Source organism: Cavia porcellus, unplaced genomic scaffold (assembly GCF_034190915.1).
Source record: "Cavia porcellus strain 051 isolate PalLab524CR breed Dunkin Hartley unplaced genomic scaffold, mCavPor4.1 scaffold_47, whole genome shotgun sequence".
Classification (NCBI taxonomy): domain Eukaryota; kingdom Metazoa; phylum Chordata; class Mammalia; order Rodentia; family Caviidae; genus Cavia; species Cavia porcellus.
In genome coordinates, this window is record NW_026947530.1 from 482,712 (window position 1) to 501,690 (window position 18,979).

The window sequence follows — 18,979 nt, forward strand, 5'->3', positions numbered from 1 at the left end:
GATACGGTTACAGTTTAAGGTCAGGGTTAAGGCTAGAGTTAGTATTTGCTTTAGGGTTATTGTTAGTGTAAATATTTAGGGTTATGGTTAGGATTAAGGTTAGGGTTAGAGGTTTAGCTTAGGTTTAGTATTAGTGTTAGGGTGTTGGTTAGGGTTCAGATTATGGTTAGGTTTACGGTTAGGGGTTAGTGTTGGGGTAAGGGTTATGGTTAGTGTTAGGGTTAGGGGTTAGTGTTGGGGTAAGGGTTATGATTAGTGTTAGGGTTAGGGTCAGTGTTAGGTATTAGTGTTAGGGTTAGCATTACAGTTAGAGGTTAATGTTAGGGTTAGGCTTAGCATTAGCGTTAGGGTTAGGGTCAGAGGTTAGAGTTAGGGTGAGTGTTAAGGTTAGGGTTAGGGTTAGGGTTATGGTTATGTTTAGGTTTAGGTTTAGGGTTAGCGTTAGTGTTAGGGTTAGGGTTAGAGGTTAGTGTTAGTGTTAGGGTTTGGGTTAGGCTTAGGGTTAGGGTTTATGTTTAGGGGTTAGAGTTTAAGGTTAGGGGTTAGGGTTAATGTTAGGTTTAGTTTTAATGTTAGGGTTAGTGTTAGGTTTAGGTTTAGGGCTAGGGTTAAGGTTAGTTTCAGAAGTTAGGGTTAGGGATAGGAATATGTTTAGGGATATGGTTATAGTTAGGTTTAGGTGTTAGTGTTCGTGTTTGGGTTAGTGTTAGGGTTAGTGTTACAGTTGTGGTTAGGGTTAGGGTTAGGGATTAAGGATAGGGTTAGGATTAGTGTTAGGGTTAGGTACAGGCTTAGGGTTAAAGATTGGGTTAGGGTTAGGGTTAGTGTTAGAGTTAGGGTTAGTTTTACCTTTAGGTTTAGGTTAGGGTTAGGATTAGGTTTAGGGTTAGAGTTAGGGTTATGGGTTAGCTTCAGGGTTAGGGTTAAGATTATGGTTATGATGATGGTTAGGGTTAGCGTTAAGGTTAGTGTTAGGGTTAGAGGTTAGGGTTAGGGTTACTGTTACGGTTAGGGTTAGGGTTAGAGTTAGAGGTTAGGGTGAGTTTCAAGTTAAGTTTCAGTTTAGGGTTAAGGTTAGTGTTAGGGTTATGGTTAGGGTTAGGATTAGTGTTAGTGTTAGGGTTAGAGCTAAACAGGGTTATGGTTATGGTTAGGGTTAAGGTTATGGTTATCGTAGGGTTAGGTTTAGGGTTAGGGTTAGAGTTCAGGGTGAGGGTTAGGGTTAGAGTTAGTGTTAGTTTTAGGGTTATTGTTAGGGTTAGAGGTTAGGGTTTGGGTTAGGGTTAGGGTTATGGCTTGAGGTTAGGGTTAGGGTTAGGATTAGGGTTAAGGTTAGGGTTTGGATTACGGTTATGTTTAGGATTATTAGGGTTTAGGGTTAGGGTTTAGGGTTAGGGTTAGTGTTAGTGTTTGGGTTAGTGTTAGTGTTAGGGTTAGGTTTGGGGTTAGGGTTATGGTTGGTTAGGGTTAGTGTTAGGCTTAGGGATAGGGTTAGTGTTACGGTTAGGGTTAGGGTTAGGGTTAATATGAGTGTTGGAGGTAAGGTTAATGTAAGAGCTAGGCTTAGGGTTAGGATAAGGCGTTAGTTCAGGATTAGGGTTAGGGTTCAGGTTGGGGTTATGGTTTTGGTTTGTTTTAGGGATAGCGTTAGGTTTAGGGTTAAGATTAGAGTTTAGTGTTAGGGTTAGGGTTTAGGGTGAGGTTTAATTTAGGGTTCCTTTCAGGGCTATGATTAGGGTTATGGTTACAGTTAGGGTTAGGGTTAGTGTTAGGGTTAGTGTTAGGGTTAAAGCAAGTTTATTGTTAGGGTAATGGGGTAGGGTTAGTGGTTATGGGTTAGGATTAGGGTTAGGGTTAGCGCTAGGCAGTGTTAGGGTTAGGGTTATCGTAGGGTTAGGGTTAAAGTTAGGGTTAGGGTTAGGGTTAGAGTTTAGGGTGAGGGTTAGGGTTAGGGTTAGTGTTAGGGTTAGGGTTATTCTTAGGGTTAGAGGCTAGTGTTATTGTTATTGTTAGGGTTAGGGCCTTAAGTGAAGGTTAGGGTTAGGGTTAGGATTAGCGTTAGGGTTAGGGTTAGGGTTCAGGTTAGGGTTATGTTTAGGGTTAGTGTTTATGGTTAGGTGTTAGGGTTAAGGGTTAGGGTTTAGGGTTATTGTTAAGGTTAGTCTTAAGGTTACGGTTATGCTTAGGGTTAGAGTTAAGTTTTGGTTTAGCGGTTAGGTTTAGGCTTAGGGATAGGGTTATGGTTATGGTTATGGTTAAGTTTAGGGGTAAGTGTTAGTGTTTCGGTAAGTGTTAGGGTTAGTGTTAAGGTTGGGGTTAGGCTTAGGTTTAGGGAATAAGTTTAGGGTTAGGATTAGGTGTAGGGTTAGAGATCGGGTTAGGGTCAGGTTTAGGGTTAGAGTTAGAGTTACCTTTAGCCATTAGGGTTAGGATTAGGGTGAGGTTTAGGTTTAGGTTTAGGGTTAGAGGTTAGCATTAGATTTAGTGTTAGGGTTAGTGTTAGTGTTAGTGTTAGGGTTATGGTTATGTTTATGGTTAGGATTAGCGTTAGGGTTAGGGTTAGAGTTAGAGGCTAGGGTTAGGATTAGTGTTACGGTTAGGGTTAGGGTTAGAGTTAGAGGTTAGGGTGAGGCTTAAGTTAGATTTAGGATCAGGGTTAGGGTTAGGGTTTGTGTTACCGTTAGGCGTCACGTTTAGGGTTAGGATTAGGGTTAGGGTTAGGTTTAGGTTTAGGGTTAGTGGTTAGCGTTAGGGTTAGGGTTAGGATTAGAGGTTAGGGTTAGTGTTAGTGTTAGTGTTAGGGTTAGGGTTACGGTTAGGGTTAGGGTTACGTTAGGGCTCGGTTTAGCGTTACAGTTAGGGTTAGGGTTACAGTTAGGGTTAGGTTTACGGTTAGGGTTAGAGCTAGGGTTAGTGTTAGATTTAGGGTTATGGTTAATGTTCAGGTTAACATAGGGTTAGGGTTAGGGTTAGGGTTAGAGGTTAAGGTATGGGTTAGGGTTAGAGTTAATGTTACATTTAGGGTTATTGTTAGCTTAAGAGTTTAGGGTTAGGGTTAGTGTTAAGGTTAGAGGTTAGGGTTAGGATTAGGGTTAGGGTTTCGTTTAGGGTTTGGATTACGGTTAGGTTTAGGGTGACGGGTTAGAGTTTGGGGTTAGGGTTAGGGTTAGGGTTTAGAGATAGGTTTAGGGTGATGGTTATGGTTAGGGTTACGGTCAGGGTTAGGGTTAGTGTTATGGTTATGGTTAGGCATTAGTGTTAGGGTTAGTGTTGGGGTAGGTTTAGGGTTAGGGATTAGGGTTAGTGTTAGTGTTAGGCTTAGGGTTAGGGTTAAGGTTTGGGTTCGGTTTAGGTTCAGGGTTAGAGTTAGGGTTACTGTTAGGCCTTATGGTTAGGGTTAGAATTAGTATTAGTGTTAAGGTTTGGGTTAAAGTTAGGGTTAGGGTTAGAGTTAGGTATAGGGTTTAGCGTTAGTGTTAGGGATAGGGTTAGGGTTAGGGTTAGGTTTAGGGTTATGGTTATGGTTAGCGTTAGGGTAAGCGTTAGGGTTAAGGTTAGGGTTAGGTTTACAGTTATGGTTTGGATTAGTGTTTGGTTTAGTGTTCGGGTTAGGGTTAGGGTTAGAGATTAGGGCTATGGTTAGTGTTAAGGTTAGAGTTAGGGTTAGAGTTAAATTTAGGATTCGATGTTAGATTTAGTTTTATGGTTAGGGTTATTGTTAGTGTTAGTGTTAGTTTTAGGGTTAGAATTTAGTGTTAGTGTTAGTGTTAGGGTTAGGGTTAGAATTTAGGGTTAGGGTTTGGGTTAGGGTTAGGGTTAGGTTTAGGGTAAGGGTTAAAGGTATGGGTTATGGTTATGCTTATGGTTAGGATTAGGGTTAAGGATTAGGGTTAGCATTAGATTTAGGGTTAGGGCTGTGTTTAGGGATAGGGTTATGGTTAGGGTTTAGCGTTAGGGTTAGGGTTAGGGTTAGTGTAATGGTTATTGTTAGGGTTAAAGGTTAGTCTTAGGGTTAGTGTTACTGTTAGGGTTATGGTTAGAGTTAGAGATTAGGGTGAGTGTTTAAGTAATGGTTCGGCATAGGGTTAGGTTAGGGTTAGGGTTAGAGCTAAAAAGGGTTATGGTTAAGGTTACAGTTAAGGTTAGGGTTATCGTAGGGTTATGGTTATGGTTATGTTTAGGGTTAGGGTTACGGTTAGAGTTTAGGGTCAGGGTTAGGTTTAGAGTTAATGTTAGTGTTAGGGGTATTGTTAGGGTTAGAGGATAGAGTTAGGGTTAGTGTTACAGTTATGGTTATAGGTTAAGGTTAAGTTTAGGATTAGGGTTAAGGTTAGGGATGGGCTTCGGGTTAGAATTAGGTTTAGGGTTAGGGTTAGGGTTAGCGTTAGGGTTAGGGTTAGGGTTAGTTTTAGAGTTAGGTTTCAGGTTAAGTTTAGTGTTTGGCTTAGTGTTAGGGTTAGGGTTTCTGTTAGGGTTAGGGTTAGTGTTAGGGTTAGGGATAGGGTTAAGGTTAGATTTTAGGGTTATGGTTAGTGTTAAGGTTAGGGTTAGGGTTAGGTTTAAGGTTGGGGTTAGATGTTAGGTTTTAGGTGTATGTTTAGGGTTATGGTTAGAGTTACTGTTAGGGCTAGAGTTTAGTGTTAGTGTTAATGTTAGGGTTAGGGTTAGGGTTAGGGTTAGAGTTTAAGGTCAGGGTTAGGGTTAGAGTTAGTGTTAAGTTTAGGGTTATTGCTAGCGTAAGAGTTTATTTTTAGGGTTAGGGTTAGCGTTAGATTTTAGAGTGAGGTTTAGGATTACGGATAGGGTTTGAGTTAGTGTTCGGATTACTGTTAGGTTTAGGGTTAGGGTTTGTGTTAGTTTAGGGTCAGTGTTAGGTGTTAGTGTTAGGGTTAGCGTAATGGTTAGAGATTATTGTTAGGGTTAAGCTTAGGGTTAGGGTAAGTGTTAGGGTTAGGGGTTAGAGGTTAGGGTTAAGGTTAGGTTTAGGTTTAGGTTTAGGGTTAGTGTTATGGTTTAGTGTTAGGGTTAGGGTTTGGTTTAGGGTTATGTTTAAGGTTAGGTTTACTGTAAGTGTTATGGTTAGTGTTAGGTTTAGGGTTAGGGTTAGGGTTATGGTTATGTATTAGGGTTGGGGTTGGTTTTAGGTGTAGGGATTAGGTTTCGGTTTATTTAGGGTGAGGGTTAGGGTTAGTGTTTATGTTTGTGTTAAGGTTAGGTTTAGTGTTAGGGGTATGTGTTATGGTTATGGTTATGGTTAGGGTTAGGGATAGGGTTAGGGTTAGGGTTAGGTTTTGGGTTACTGTTAGGTTTAGGGTTAGGTTTTGGGGTTGGGTTAGGGTTAAGGATTAGGGTTAGGATTAGGGTTAGGGTTAGGCTTAGGTTTAGGGTTAGGGATTGGTTTAGGTTTACGGCTAGGCTTTGGGTAACCATTAGGCGTCAGGGTTAGGTGTATGATCAGGGTTAGGGTTAGGGTTAGGATTAGAGTTAGGGTTCGTGGTTAGCATTAGGGTTAGGATTAGGATTATGTTTATGGTTAGGGTTAGGGTTAGCGTTAGGATTAGGGTTAGGGTTAGAGGTTAGGGTTAGGGTTAGTGTTAAGGTTAAGATTAGGGTTAGGGTTAGTGGTTAGGGTGATGGTTACCTTAGGGCTCGGTTTAGCCTTACGGTTAAGGTTAGGGTTATGGTCAGGGTTAGGGTTAGGTTTAGATTTACGTTTAGAACTAGACAGGGTTAGAGTTAGATTTAGGGATAAGGTTAGCGTTATCGTAGTGTTAGGGTTAGGGTTAGGGTTAGGGATACGGTTACAGTTTAAGGTCAGGGTTAAGGCTAGAGTTAGTATTTGCTTTAGGGTTATTGTTAGTGTAAATATTTAGGGTTATGGTTAGGATTAAGGTTAGGGTTAGAGGTTTAGCTTAGGTTTAGTATTAGTGTTAGGGTGTTGGTTAGGGTTCAGATTATGGTTAGGTTTACGGTTAGGGGTTAGTGTTGGGGTAAGGGTTATGGTTAGTGTTAGGGTTAGGGGTTAGTGTTGGGGTAAGGGTTATGGTTAGTGTTAGGGTTAGGGTCAGTGTTAGGTATTAGTGTTAGGGTTAGCATTACAGTTAGAGGTTAATGTTAGGGTTAGGCTTAGCATTAGCGTTAGGGTTAGGGTCAGAGGTTAGAGTTAGGGTGAGTGTTAAGGTTAGGGTTAGGGTTAGGGTTATGGTTATGTTTAGGTTTAGGTTTAGGGTTAGCGTTAGTGTTAGGGTTAGGGTTAGAGGTTAGTGTTAGTGTTAGGGTTTGGGTTAGGCTTAGGGTTAGGGTTTATGTTTAGGGGTTAGAGTTTAAGGTTAGGGGTTAGGGTTAATGTTAGGTTTAGTTTTAATGTTAGGGTTAGTGTTAGGTTTAGGTTTAGGGCTAGGGTTAAGGTTAGTTTCAGAAGTTAGGGTTAGGGATAGGAATATGTTTAGGGATATGGTTATAGTTAGGTTTAGGTGTTAGTGTTCGTGTTTGGGTTAGTGTTAGGGTTAGTGTTACAGTTGTGGTTAGGGTTAGGGTTAGGGATTAAGGATAGGGTTAGGATTAGTGTTAGGGTTAGGTACAGGCTTAGGGTTAAAGATTGGGTTAGGGTTAGGGTTAGTGTTAGAGTTAGGGTTAGTTTTACCTTTAGGTTTAGGTTAGGGTTAGGATTAGGTTTAGGGTTAGAGTTAGGGTTATGGGTTAGCTTCAGGGTTAGGGTTAAGATTATGGTTATGATGATGGTTAGGGTTAGCGTTAAGGTTAGTGTTAGGGTTAGAGGTTAGGGTTAGGGTTACTGTTACGGTTAGGGTTAGGGTTAGAGTTAGAGGTTAGGGTGAGTTTCAAGTTAAGTTTCAGTTTAGGGTTAAGGTTAGTGTTAGGGTTATGGTTAGGGTTAGGATTAGTGTTAGTGTTAGGGTTAGAGCTAAACAGGGTTATGGTTATGGTTAGGGTTAAGGTTATGGTTATCGTAGGGTTAGGTTTAGGGTTAGGGTTAGAGTTCAGGGTGAGGGTTAGGGTTAGAGTTAGTGTTAGTTTTAGGGTTATTGTTAGGGTTAGAGGTTAGGGTTTGGGTTAGGGTTAGGGTTATGGCTTGAGGTTAGGGTTAGGGTTAGGATTAGGGTTAAGGTTAGGGTTTGGATTACGGTTATGTTTAGGATTATTAGGGTTTAGGGTTAGGGTTTAGGGTTAGGGTTAGTGTTAGTGTTTGGGTTAGTGTTAGTGTTAGGGTTAGGTTTGGGGTTAGGGTTATGGTTGGTTAGGGTTAGTGTTAGGCTTAGGGATAGTGTTAGTGTTACGGTTAGGGTTAGGGTTAGGGTTAATATGAGTGTTGGAGGTAAGGTTAATGTAAGAGCTAGGCTTAGGGTTAGGATAAGGCGTTAGTTCAGGATTAGGGTTAGGGTTCAGGTTGGGGTTATGGTTTTGGTTTGTTTTAGGGATAGCGTTAGGTTTAGGGTTAAGATTAGAGTTTAGTGTTAGGGTTAGGGTTTAGGGTGAGGTTTAATTTAGGGTTCCTTTCAGGGCTATGATTAGGGTTATGGTTACAGTTAGGGTTAGGGTTAGTGTTAGGGTTAGTGTTAGGGTTAAAGCAAGTTTATTGTTAGGGTAATGGGGTAGGGTTAGTGGTTATGGGTTAGGATTAGGGTTAGGGTTGGCGCTAGGCAGTGTTAGGGTTAGGGTTATCGTAGGGTTAGGGTTAAAGTTAGGGTTAGGGTTAGGGTTAGAGTTTAGGGTGAGGGTTAGGGTTAGGGTTAGTGTTAGGGTTAGGGTTATTCTTAGGGTTAGAGGCTAGTGTTATTGTTATTGTTAGGGTTAGGGCCTTAAGTGAAGGTTAGGGTTAGGGTTAGGATTAGCGTTAGGGTTAGGGTTAGGGTTCAGGTTAGGGTTATGTTTAGGGTTAGTGTTTATGGTTAGGTGTTAGGGTTAAGGGTTAGGGTTTAGGGTTATTGTTAAGGTTAGTCTTAAGGTTACGGTTATGCTTAGGGTTAGAGTTAAGTTTTGGTTTAGCGGTTAGGTTTAGGCTTAGGGATAGGGTTATGGTTATGGTTATGGTTAAGTTTAGGGGTAAGTGTTAGTGTTTCGGTAAGTGTTAGGGTTAGTGTTAAGGTTGGGGTTAGGCTTAGGTTTAGGGAATAAGTTTAGGGTTAGGATTAGGTGTAGGGTTAGAGATCGGGTTAGGGTCAGGTTTAGGGTTAGAGTTAGAGTTACCTTTAGCCATTAGGGTTAGGATTAGGGTGAGGTTTAGGTTTAGGTTTAGGGTTAGAGGTTAGCATTAGATTTAGTGTTAGGGATAGTGTTAGTGTTAGTGTTAGGGTTATGGTTATGTTTATGGTTAGGATTAGCGTTAGGGTTAGGGTTAGAGTTAGAGGCTAGGGTTAGGATTAGTGTTACGGTTAGGGTTAGGGTTAGAGTTAGAGGTTAGGGTGAGGCTTAAGTTAGATTTAGGATCAGGGTTAGGGTTAGGGTTTGTGTTACCGTTAGGCGTCACGTTTAGGGTTAGGATTAGGGTTAGGGTTAGGTTTAGGTTTAGAGTTAGTGGTTAGCGTTAGGGTTAGGGTTAGGATTAGAGGTTAGGGTTAGTGTTAGTGTTAGTGTTAGGGTTAGGGTTACGGTTAGGGTTAGGGTTACGTTAGGGCTCGGTTTAGCGTTACAGTTAGGGTTAGGGTTACAGTTAGGGTTAGGTTTACGGTTAGGGTTAGAGCTAGGGTTAGTGTTAGATTTAGGGTTATGGTTAATGTTCAGGTTAACATAGGGTTAGGGTTAGGGTTAGGGTTAGAGGTTAAGGTATGGGTTAGGGTTAGAGTTAATGTTACATTTAGGGTTTTGTTAGCTTAAGAGTTTAGGGTTAGGGTTAGTGTTAAGGTTAGAGGTTAGGGTTAGGATTAGGGTTAGGGTTTCGTTTAGGGTTTGGATTACGGTTAGGTTTAGGGTGACGGGTTAGAGTTTGGGGTTAGGGTTAGGGTTAGGGTTTAGAGATAGGTTTAGGGTGATGGTTATGGTTAGGGTTACGGTCAGGGTTAGGGTTAGTGTTATGGTTATGGTTAGGCATTAGTGTTAGGGTTAGTGTTGGGGTAGGTTTAGGGTTAGGGATTAGGGTTAGTGTTAGTGTTAGGCTTAGGGTTAGGGTTAAGGTTTGGGTTCGGTTTAGGTTCAGGGTTAGAGTTAGGGTTACTGTTAGGCCTTATGGTTAGGGTTAGAATTAGTATTAGTGTTAAGGTTTGGGTTAAAGTTAGGGTTAGGGTTAGAGTTAGGTATAGGGTTTAGCGTTAGTGTTAGGGATAGGGTTAGGGTTAGGGTTAGGTTTAGGGTTATGGTTATGGTTAGCGTTAGGGTAAGCGTTAGGGTTAAGGTTAGGGTTAGGTTTACAGTTATGGTTTGGATTAGTGTTTGGTTTAGTGTTCGGGTTAGGGTTAGGGTTAGAGATTAGGGCTATGGTTAGTGTTAAGGTTAGAGTTAGGGTTAGAGTTAAATTTAGGATTCGATGTTAGATTTAGTTTTATGGTTAGGGTTATTGTTAGTGTTAGTGTTAGTTTTAGGGTTAGAATTTAGTGTTAGTGTTAGTGTTAGGGTTAGGGTTAGAATTTAGGGTTAGGGTTTGGGTTAGGGTTAGGGTTAGGTTTAGGGTAAGGGTTAAAGGTATGGGTTATGGTTATGCTTATGGTTAGGATTAGGGTTAAGGATTAGGGTTAGCATTAGATTTAGGGTTAGGGCTGTGTTTAGGGATAGGGTTATGGTTAGGGTTTAGCGTTAGGGTTAGGGTTAGGGTTAGTGTAATGGTTATTGTTAGGGTTAAAGGTTAGCCTTAGGGTTAGTGTTACTGTTAGGGTTATGGTTAGAGTTAGAGATTAGGGTGAGTGTTTAAGTAATGGTTCGGCATAGGGTTAGGTTAGGGTTAGGGTTAGAGCTAAAAAGGGTTATGGTTAGGGTTACAGTTAAGGTTAGGGTTATCGTAGGGTTATGGTTATGGTTATGTTTAGGGTTAGGGTTACGGTTAGAGTTTAGGGTCAGGGTTAGGTTTAGAGTTAATGTTAGTGTTAGGGGTATTGTTAGGGTTAGAGGATAGAGTTAGGGTTAGTGTTACAGTTATGGTTATAGGTTAAGGTTAAGTTTAGGATTAGGGTTAAGGTTAGGGATGGGCTTCGGGTTAGAATTAGGTTTAGGGTTAGGGTTAGGGTTAGGGTTAGGGTTAGTTTTAGAGTTAGGGTTCAGGTTAAGTTTAGTGTTTGGCTTAGTGTTAGGGTTAGGGTTACTGTTAGGGTTAGGGTTAGTGTTAGGGTTAGGGATAGGGTTAAGGTTAGATTTTAGGGTTATGGTTAGTGTTAAGGTTAGGGTTAGGGTTAGGTTTAAGGTTGGGGTTAGATGTTAGGTTTTAGGTGTATGTTTAGGGTTATGGTTAGAGTTACTGTTAGGGCTAGAGTTTAGTGTTAGTGTTAATGTTAGGGTTAGGGTTAGGGTTAGGGTTAGAGTTTAAGGTCAGGGTTAGGGTTAGAGTTAGTGTTAAGTTTAGGGTTATTGCTAGCGTAAGAGTTTATTTTTAGGGTTAGGGTTAGCGTTAGATTTTAGAGTGAGGTTTAGGATTACGGATAGGGTTTGAGTTAGTGTTCGGATTACTGTTAGGTTTAGGGTTAGGGTTTGTGTTAGTTTAGGGTCAGTGTTAGGTGTTAGTGTTAGGGTTAGCGTAATGGTTAGAGATTATTGTTAGGGTTAAGCTTAGGGTTAGGGTAAGTGTTAGGGTTAGGGGTTAGAGGTTAGGGTTAAGGTTAGGTTTAGGTTTAGGTTTAGGGTTAGTGTTATGGTTTAGTGTTAGGGTTAGGGTTTGGTTTAGGGTTATGTTTAAGGTTAGGTTTACGGTAAGTGTTATGGTTAGTGTTAGGTTTAGGGTTAGGGTTAGGGTTATGGTTATGTATTAGGGTTGGGGTTGGTTTTAGGTGTAGGGATTAGGTTTCGGTTTATTTAGGGTGAGGGTTAGGGTTAGTGTTTATGTTTGTGTTAAGGTTAGGTTTAGTGTTAGGGGTATGTGTTATGGTTATGGTTATGGTTAGGGTTAGGGATAGGGTTAGGGTTAGGGTTAGGTTTTGGGTTACTGTTAGGTTTAGGGTTAGGTTTTGGGGTAGGGTTAGGGTTAAGGATTAGGGTTAGGATTAGGGTTAGGGTTAGGCTTAGGTTTAGGGTTAGGGATTGGGTTAGGTTTAGGGCTAGGCTTTGGGTAACCATTAGGCGTCAGGGTTAGGTGTAGGATCAGGGTTAGGGTTAGGGTTAGGATTAGAGTTAGGGTTCGTGGTTAGCATTAGGGTTAGGATTAGGATTATGTTTATGGTTAGGGTTAGGGTTAGCGTTAGGATTAGGGTTAGGGTTAGAGGTTAGGGTTAGGGTTAGTGTTAAGGTTAAGATTAGGGTTAGGGTTAGTGGTTAGGGTGATGGTTACTTTAGGGCTCGGTTTAGCCTTACGGTTAAGGTTAGGGTTAGGGTTAGGGTTATGGTTATGTTTAGGTTTAGGTTTAGGGTTAGCGTTAGTGTTAGGGTTAGGGTTAGAGGTTAGTGTTAGTGTTAGGGTTTGGGTTAGGCTTAGGGTTAGGGTTTATGTTTAGGGGTTAGAGTTTAAGGTTAGGGGTTAGGGTTAATGTTAGGTTTAGTTTTAATGTTAGGGTTAGTGTTAGGTTTAGGTTTAGGGCTAGGGTTAAGGTTAGTTTCAGAAGTTAGGGTTAGGGATAGGAATATGTTTAGGGATATGGTTATAGTTAGGTTTAGGTGTTAGTGTTCGTGTTTGGGTTAGTGTTAGGGTTAGTGTTACAGTTGTGGTTAGGGTTAGGGTTAGGGATTAAGGATAGGGTTAGGATTAGTGTTAGGGATAGGTACAGGCTTAGGGTTAAAGATTGGGTTAGGGTTAGGGTTAGTGTTAGAGTTAGGGTTAGTTTTACCTTTAGGTTTAGGTTAGGGTTAGGATTAGGTTTAGGGTTAGAGTTAGGGTTATGGGTTAGCTTTAGGGTTAGGGTTAAGATTATGGTTATGATTATGGTTAGGGTTAGCGTTAAGGTTAGTGTTAGGGTTAGAGGTTAGGGTTAGGGTTACTGTTACGGTTAGGGTTAGGGTTAGAGTTAGAGGTTAGGGTGAGTTTCAAGTTAAGTTTCAGTTTAGGGTTAAGGTTAGTGTTAGGGTTATGGTTAGGGTTAGGATTAGTGTTAGTGTTAGGGTTAGAGCTAAACAGGGTTATGGTTATGGTTAGGGTTAAGGTTATGGTTATCGTAGGGTTAGGTTTAGGGTTAGGGTTAGAGTTCAGGGTGAGGGTTAGGGTTAGAGTTAGTGTTAGTTTTAGGGTTATTGTTAGGGTTAGAGGTTAGGGTTTGGGTTAGGGTTAGGGTTATGGCTTGAGGTTAGGGTTAGGGTTAGGATTAGGGTTAAGGTTAGGGTTTGGATTACGGTTATGTTTAGGATTAGGGTTTAGGGTTAGGGTTTAGGGTTAGGGTTAGTGTTAGTGTTTGGGTTAGTGTTAGTGTTAGGGTTAGGTTTGGGGTTAGGGTTACGGTTGGTTAGGGTTAGTGTTAGGCTTAGGGATAGGGTTAGTGTTACGGTTAGGGTTAGGGTTAGAGTTAATATGAGTGTTGGAGGTAAGGTTAATGTAAGAGCTAGGCTTAGGGTTAGGATAAGGCGTTAGTTCAGGATTAGGGTTAGGGTTCAGGTTGGGGTTATGGTTTTGGTTTGTTTTAGGGATAGCGTTAGGTTTAGGGTTAAGATTAGAGTTTAGTGTTAGGGTTAGGGTTTAGGGTGAGGTTTAATTTAGGGTTCCTTTCAGGGCTATGATTAGGGTTATGGTTACAGTTAGGGTTAGGGTTAGTGTTAGGGTTAGTGTTAGGGTTAAAGCAAGTTTATTGTTAGGGTAATGGGGTAGGGTTAGTGGTTATGGGTTAGGATTAGGGTTAGGGTTAGCGCTAGGCAGTGTTAGGGTTAGGGTTATCGTAGGGTTAGGGTTAAAGTTAGGGTTAGGGTTAGGGTTAGAGTTTAGGGTCAGGGTTAGGGTTAGGGTTAGTGTTAGGGTTAGGGTTATTCTTAGGGTTAGAGGCTAGTGTTATTGTTATTGTTAGGGTTAGGGCCTTAAGTGAAGGTTAGGGTTAGGGTTAGGATTAGCGTTAGGGTTAGGATTAGGGTTCAGGTTAGGGTTATGTTTAGGGTTAGTGTTTATGGTTAGGTGTTAGGGTTAAGGGTTAGGGTTTAGGGTTATTGTTAAGGTTAGTCTTAAGGTTACGGTTATGCTTAGGGTTAGAGTTAAGTTTTGGTTTAGCGGTTAGGTTTAGGCTTAGGGATAGGGTTATGGTTATGGTTATGGTTAAGTTTAGGGGTAAGTGTTAGTGTTTCGGTAAGTGTTAGGGTTAGTGTTAAGGTTGGGGTTAGGCTTAGGTTTAGGGAATAAGTTTAGGGTTAGGATTAGGTGTAGGGTTAGAGATCGGGTTAGGGTCAGGTTTAGGGTTAGAGTTAGAGTTACCTTTAGCCATTAGGGTTAGGATTAGGGTGAGGTTTAGGTTTAGGTTTAGGGTTAGAGGTTAGCATTAGATTTAGTGTTAGGGATAGTGTTAGTGTTAGTGTTAGGGTTATGGTTATGTTTATGGTTAGGATTAGCGTTAGGGTTAGGGTTAGAGTTAGAGGCTAGGGTTAGGATTAGTGTTAGGGATAGGTACAGGCTTAGGGTTAAAGATTGGGTTAGGGTTAGGGTTAGTGTTAGAGTTAGGGTTAGTTTTACCTTTAGGTTTAGGTTAGGGTTAGGATTAGGTTTAGGGTTAGAGTTAGGGTTATGGGTTAGCTTTAGGGTTAGGGTTAAGATTATGGTTATGATTATGGTTAGGGTTAGCGTTAAGGTTAGTGTTAGGGTTAGAGGTTAGGGTTAGGGTTACTGTTACGGTTAGGGTTAGGGTTAGAGTTAGAGGTTAGGGTGAGTTTCAAGTTAAGTTTCAGTTTAGGGTTAAGGTTAGTGTTAGGGTTATGGTTAGGGTTAGGATTAGTGTTAGTGTTAGGGTTAGAGCTAAACAGGGTTATGGTTATGGTTAGGGTTAAGGTTATGGTTATCGTAGGGTTAGGTTTAGGGTTAGGGTTAGAGTTCAGGGTGAGGGTTAGGGTTAGAGTTAGTGTTAGTTTTAGGGTTATTGTTAGGGTTAGAGGTTAGGGTTTGGGTTAGGGTTAGGGTTATGGCTTGAGGTTAGGGTTAGGGTTAGGATTAGGGTTAAGGTTAGGGTTTGGATTACGGTTATGTTTAGGATTAGGGTTTAGGGTTAGGGTTTAGGGTTAGGGTTAGTGTTAGTGTTTGGGTTAGTGTTAGTGTTAGGGTTAGGTTTGGGGTTAGGGTTACGGTTGGTTAGGGTTAGTGTTAGGCTTAGGGATAGGGTTAGTGTTACGGTTAGGGTTAGGGTTAGAGTTAATATGAGTGTTGGAGGTAAGGTTAATGTAAGAGCTAGGCTTAGGGTTAGGATAAGGCGTTAGTTCAGGATTAGGGTTAGGGTTCAGGTTGGGGTTATGGTTTTGGTTTGTTTTAGGGATAGCGTTAGGTTTAGGGTTAAGATTAGAGTTTAGTGTTAGGGTTAGGGTTTAGGGTGAGGTTTAATTTAGGGTTCCTTTCAGGGCTATGATTAGGGTTATGGTTACAGTTAAGGTTAGGGTTAGTGTTAGGGTTAGTGTTAGGGTTAAAGCAAGTTTATTGTTAGGGTAATGGGGTAGGGTTAGTGGTTATGGGTTAGGATTAGGGTTAGGGTTAGCGCTAGGCAGTGTTAGGGTTAGGGTTATCGTAGGGTTAGGGTTAAAGTTAGGGTTAGGGTTAGGGTTAGAGTTTAGGGTGAGGGTTAGGGTTAGGGTTAGTGTTAGGGTTAGGGTTATTCTTAGGGTTAGAGGCTAGTGTTATTGTTATTGTTAGGGTTAGGGCCTTAAGTGAAGGTTAGGGTTAGGGTTAGGATTAGCGTTAGGGTTAGGGTTAGGGTTCAGGTTAGGGTTATGTTTAGGGTTAGTGTTTATGGTTAGGTGTTAGGGTTAAGGGTTAGGGTTTAGGGTTATTGTTAAGGTTAGTCTTAAGGTTACGGTTATGCTTAGGGTTAGAGTTAAGTTTTGGTTTAGCGGTTAGGTTTAGGCTTAGGGATAGGGTTATGGTTATGGTTATGGTTAAGTTTAGGGGTAAGTGTTAGTGTTTCGGTAAGTGTTAGGGTTAGTGTTAAGGTTGGGGTTAGGCTTAGGTTTAGGGAATAAGTTTAGGGTTAGGATTAGGTGTAGGGTTAGAGATCGGGTTAGGGTCAGGTTTAGGGTTAGAGTTAGAGTTACCTTTAGCCATTAGGGTTAGGATTAGGGTGAGGTTTAGGTTTAGGTTTAGGGTTAGAGGTTAGCATTAGATTTAGTGTTAGGGATAGTGTTAGTGTTAGTGTTAGGGTTATGGTTATGTTTATGGTTAGGATTAGCGTTAGGGTTAGGGTTAGAGTTAGAGGCTAGGGTTAGGATTAGTGTTACGGTTAGGGTTAGGGTTAGAGTTAGAGGTTAGGGTGAGGCTTAAGTTAGATTTAGGATCAGGGTTAGGGTTAGGGTTTGTGTTACCGTTAGGCGTCACGTTTAGGGTTAGGATTAGGGTTAGGGTTAGGTTTAGGTTTAGGGTTAGTGGTTAGCGTTAGGTGTAGGGTTAGGATTAGAGGTTAGGGTTAGTGTTAGTGTTAGTGTTAGGGTTAGGGTTACGGTTAGGGTTAGGGTTACGTTAGGGCTCGGTTTAGCGTTACAGTTAGGGTTAGGGTTACAGTTAGGGTTAGGTTTACGGTTAGGGTTAGAGCTAGGGTTAGTGTTAGATTTAGGGTTATGGTTAATGTTCAGGTTAACATAGGGTTAGGGTTAGGGTTAGGGTTAGAGGTTAAGGTATGGGTTAGGGTTAGAGTTAATGTTACATTTAGGGTTATTGTTAGCTTAAGAGTTTAGGGTTAGGGTTAGTGTTAAGGTTAGAGGTTAGGGTTAGGATTAGGGTTAGGGTTTCGTTTAGGGTTTGGATTACGGTTAGGTTTAGGGTGACGGGTTAGAGTTTGGGGTTATGGTTAGGGTTAGGGTTTAGAGATAGGTTTAGGGTGATGGTTATGGTTAGGGTTACGGTCAGGGTTAGGGTTAGTGTTATGGTTATGGTTAGGCATTAGTGTTAGGGTTAGTGTTGGGGTAGGTTTAGGGTTAGGGATTAGGGTTAGTGTTAGTGTTAGGCTTAGGGTTAGGGTTAAGGTTTGGGTTAGGTTTAGGTTCAGGGTTAGAGTTAGGGTTACTGTTAGGCCTTATGGTTAGGGTTAGAATTAGTATTAGTGTTAGGGTTTGGGTTAAAGTTAGGGTTAGGGTTAGAGTTAGGTATAGGGTTTAGCGTTAGTTTTAGGGTTAGGGTTAGGGTTAGGGTTAGGTTTAGGGTTATGGTTATGGTTAGCGTTAGGGTAAGCGTTAGGGTTAAGGTTAGGGTTAGGTTTACGGTTATGGTTTGGATTAGTGTTTGGTTTAGTGTTCGGGTTAGGGTTAGGGTTAGAGATTAGGGCTATGGTTAGTGTTAAGGTAAGAGTTAGGGTTAGAGTTAAATTTAGGATTCGATGTTAGATTTAGTTTTATGGTTAGGGTTATTGTTAGTGTTAGTGTTAGTTTTAGGGTTAGAATTTAGTGTTAGTGTTAGTGTTAGGGTTAGGGTTAGAATTTAGGGTTAGGGTTTGGGTTAGGGTTAGGGTTAGGTTTAGGGTAAGGGTTAAAGGTATGGGTTATGGTTATGCTTATGGTTAGGATTAGGGTTAAGGATGAGGGTTAGCATTAGATTTAGGGTTAGGGCTGTGTTTAGGGATAGGGTTATGGTTAGGGTTTAGCGTTAGGGTTAGGGTTAGGTTTAGTGTAATGGTTATTGTTAGGGTTAAAGGTTAGCCTTAGGGTTAGTGTTACTGTTAGGGTTATGGTTAGAGTTAGAGATTAGGGTGAGTGTTTAAGTAATGGTTCGGCATAGGGTTAGGTTAGGGTTAGGGTTAGAGCTAAAAAGGGTTATGGTTAGGGTTACAGTTAAGGTTAGGGTTATCGTAGGGTTATGGTTATGGTTATGTTTAGGGTTAGGGTTACGGTTAGAGTTTAGGGTCAGGGTTAGGTTTAGAGTTAATGTTAGTGTTAGGGTTATTGTTAGGGTTAGAGGATAGAGTTAGGGTTAGTGTTACAGTTATGGTTATAGGTTAAGGTTAAGTTTAGGATTAGGGTTAAGGTTAGGGATGGGCTTCGGGTTAGAATTAGGTTTAGGGTTAGGGTTAGGGTTAGCGTTAGGGTTAGGGTTAGGGTTAGTTTTAGAGTTAGGGTTCAGGTTAAGTTTAGTGTTTGGCTTAGTGTTAGGGTTAGGGTTTCTGTTAGGGTTAGGGTTAGTGTTAGGGTTAGGGATAGGGTTAAGGTTAGATTTTAGGGTTATGGTTAGTGTTAAGGTTAGGGTTAGGGTTAGGTTTAAGGTTGGGGTTAGATGTTAGGTTTTAGGTGTATGTTTAGGGTTATGGTTAGAGTTACTGTTAGGGCTAGAGTTTAGTGTTAGTGTTAATGTTAGGGTTAGGGTTAGGGTTAGGGTTAGAGTTTAAGGTCAGGGTTAGGGTTAGAGTTAGTGTTAAGTTTAGGGTTATTGCTAGCGTAAGAGTTTATTTTTAGGGTTAGGGTTAGCGTTAGATTTTAGAGTGAGGTTTAGGATTACGGATAGGGTTTGAGTTAGTGTTCGGATTACTGTTAGGTTTAGGGTTAGGGTTTGTGTTAGTTTAGGGTCAGTGTTAGGTGTTAGTGTTAGGGTTAGCGTAATGGTTAGAGATTATTGTTAGGGTTAAGCTTAGGGTTAGGGTAAGTGTTAGGGTTATGGGTTAGAGTTTAGGGTTAAGGTTAGGTTTAGGTTTAGGTTTAGGGTTAGTGTTATGGTTTAGTGTTAGGGTTAGGGTTTGGTTTAGGGTTATGTTTAAGGTTAGGTTTACGGTAAGTGTTATGGTTAGTGTTAGGTTTAGGGTTAGGGTTAGGGTTATGGTTATGTATTAGGGTTGGGGTTGGTTTTAGGTGTAGGGATTAGGTTTCGGTTTACTTAGGGTGAGGGTTAGGGTTAGTGTTTATGTTTGTGTTAAGGTTAGGTTTAGTGTTAGGGGTATGTGTTATGGTTATGGTTATGGTTAGGGTTAGGGATAGGGTTAGGGTTAGGGTTAGGTTTTGGGTTACTGTTAGGTTTAGGGTTAGGTTTTGGGGTTGGGTTAGGGTTAAGGATTAGGGTTAGGATTAGGGTTAGGGTTAGGCTTAGGTTTAGGGTTAGGGATTGGGTTAGGTTTAGGGCTAGGCTTTGGGTAACCATTAGGCGTCAGGGTTAGGTGTAGGATCAGGGTTAGGGTTAGGGTTAGGATTAGAGTTAGGGTTCGTGGTTAGCATTAGGGTTAGGATTAGGATTATGTTTATGGTTAGGGTTAGGGTTAGCGTTAGGATTAGGGTTAGGGTTAGAGGTTAGGGTTAGGGTTAGTGTTAAGGTTAAGATTAGGGTTAGGGTTAGTGGTTAGGGTGATGGTTACCTTAGGGCTCGGTTTAGCCTTACGGTTAAGGTTAGGGTTACGGTCAGGGTTAGGGTTAGGTTTAGATTTACGTTTAGAACTAGACAGGGTTAGAGTTAGCTTTAGGGATAAGGTTAGCGTTATCGTAGTGTTAGCGTTAGGGTTAGGGTTAGGGATACGGTTACAGTTTAAGGTCAGGGTTAAGGCTAGAGTTAGTATTTGCTTTAGGGTTATTGTTAGTGTAAATGTTTAGGGTTATGGTTAGGATTAAGGTTAGGGTTAGAGGTTTAGCTTAGGTTTAGTATTAGTGTTAGGGTGTTGGTTAGGGTTCAGATTATGGTTAGGTTTACGGTTAGGGGTTAGTGTTGGGGTAAGTGTTATGGTTAGTGTTAGGGTTAGGGTCAGTGTTAGGTATTAGTGTTAGGGTTAGCATTACAGTTAGAGGTTAATGTTAGGGTTAGGCTTAGCATTAGCGTTAGGGT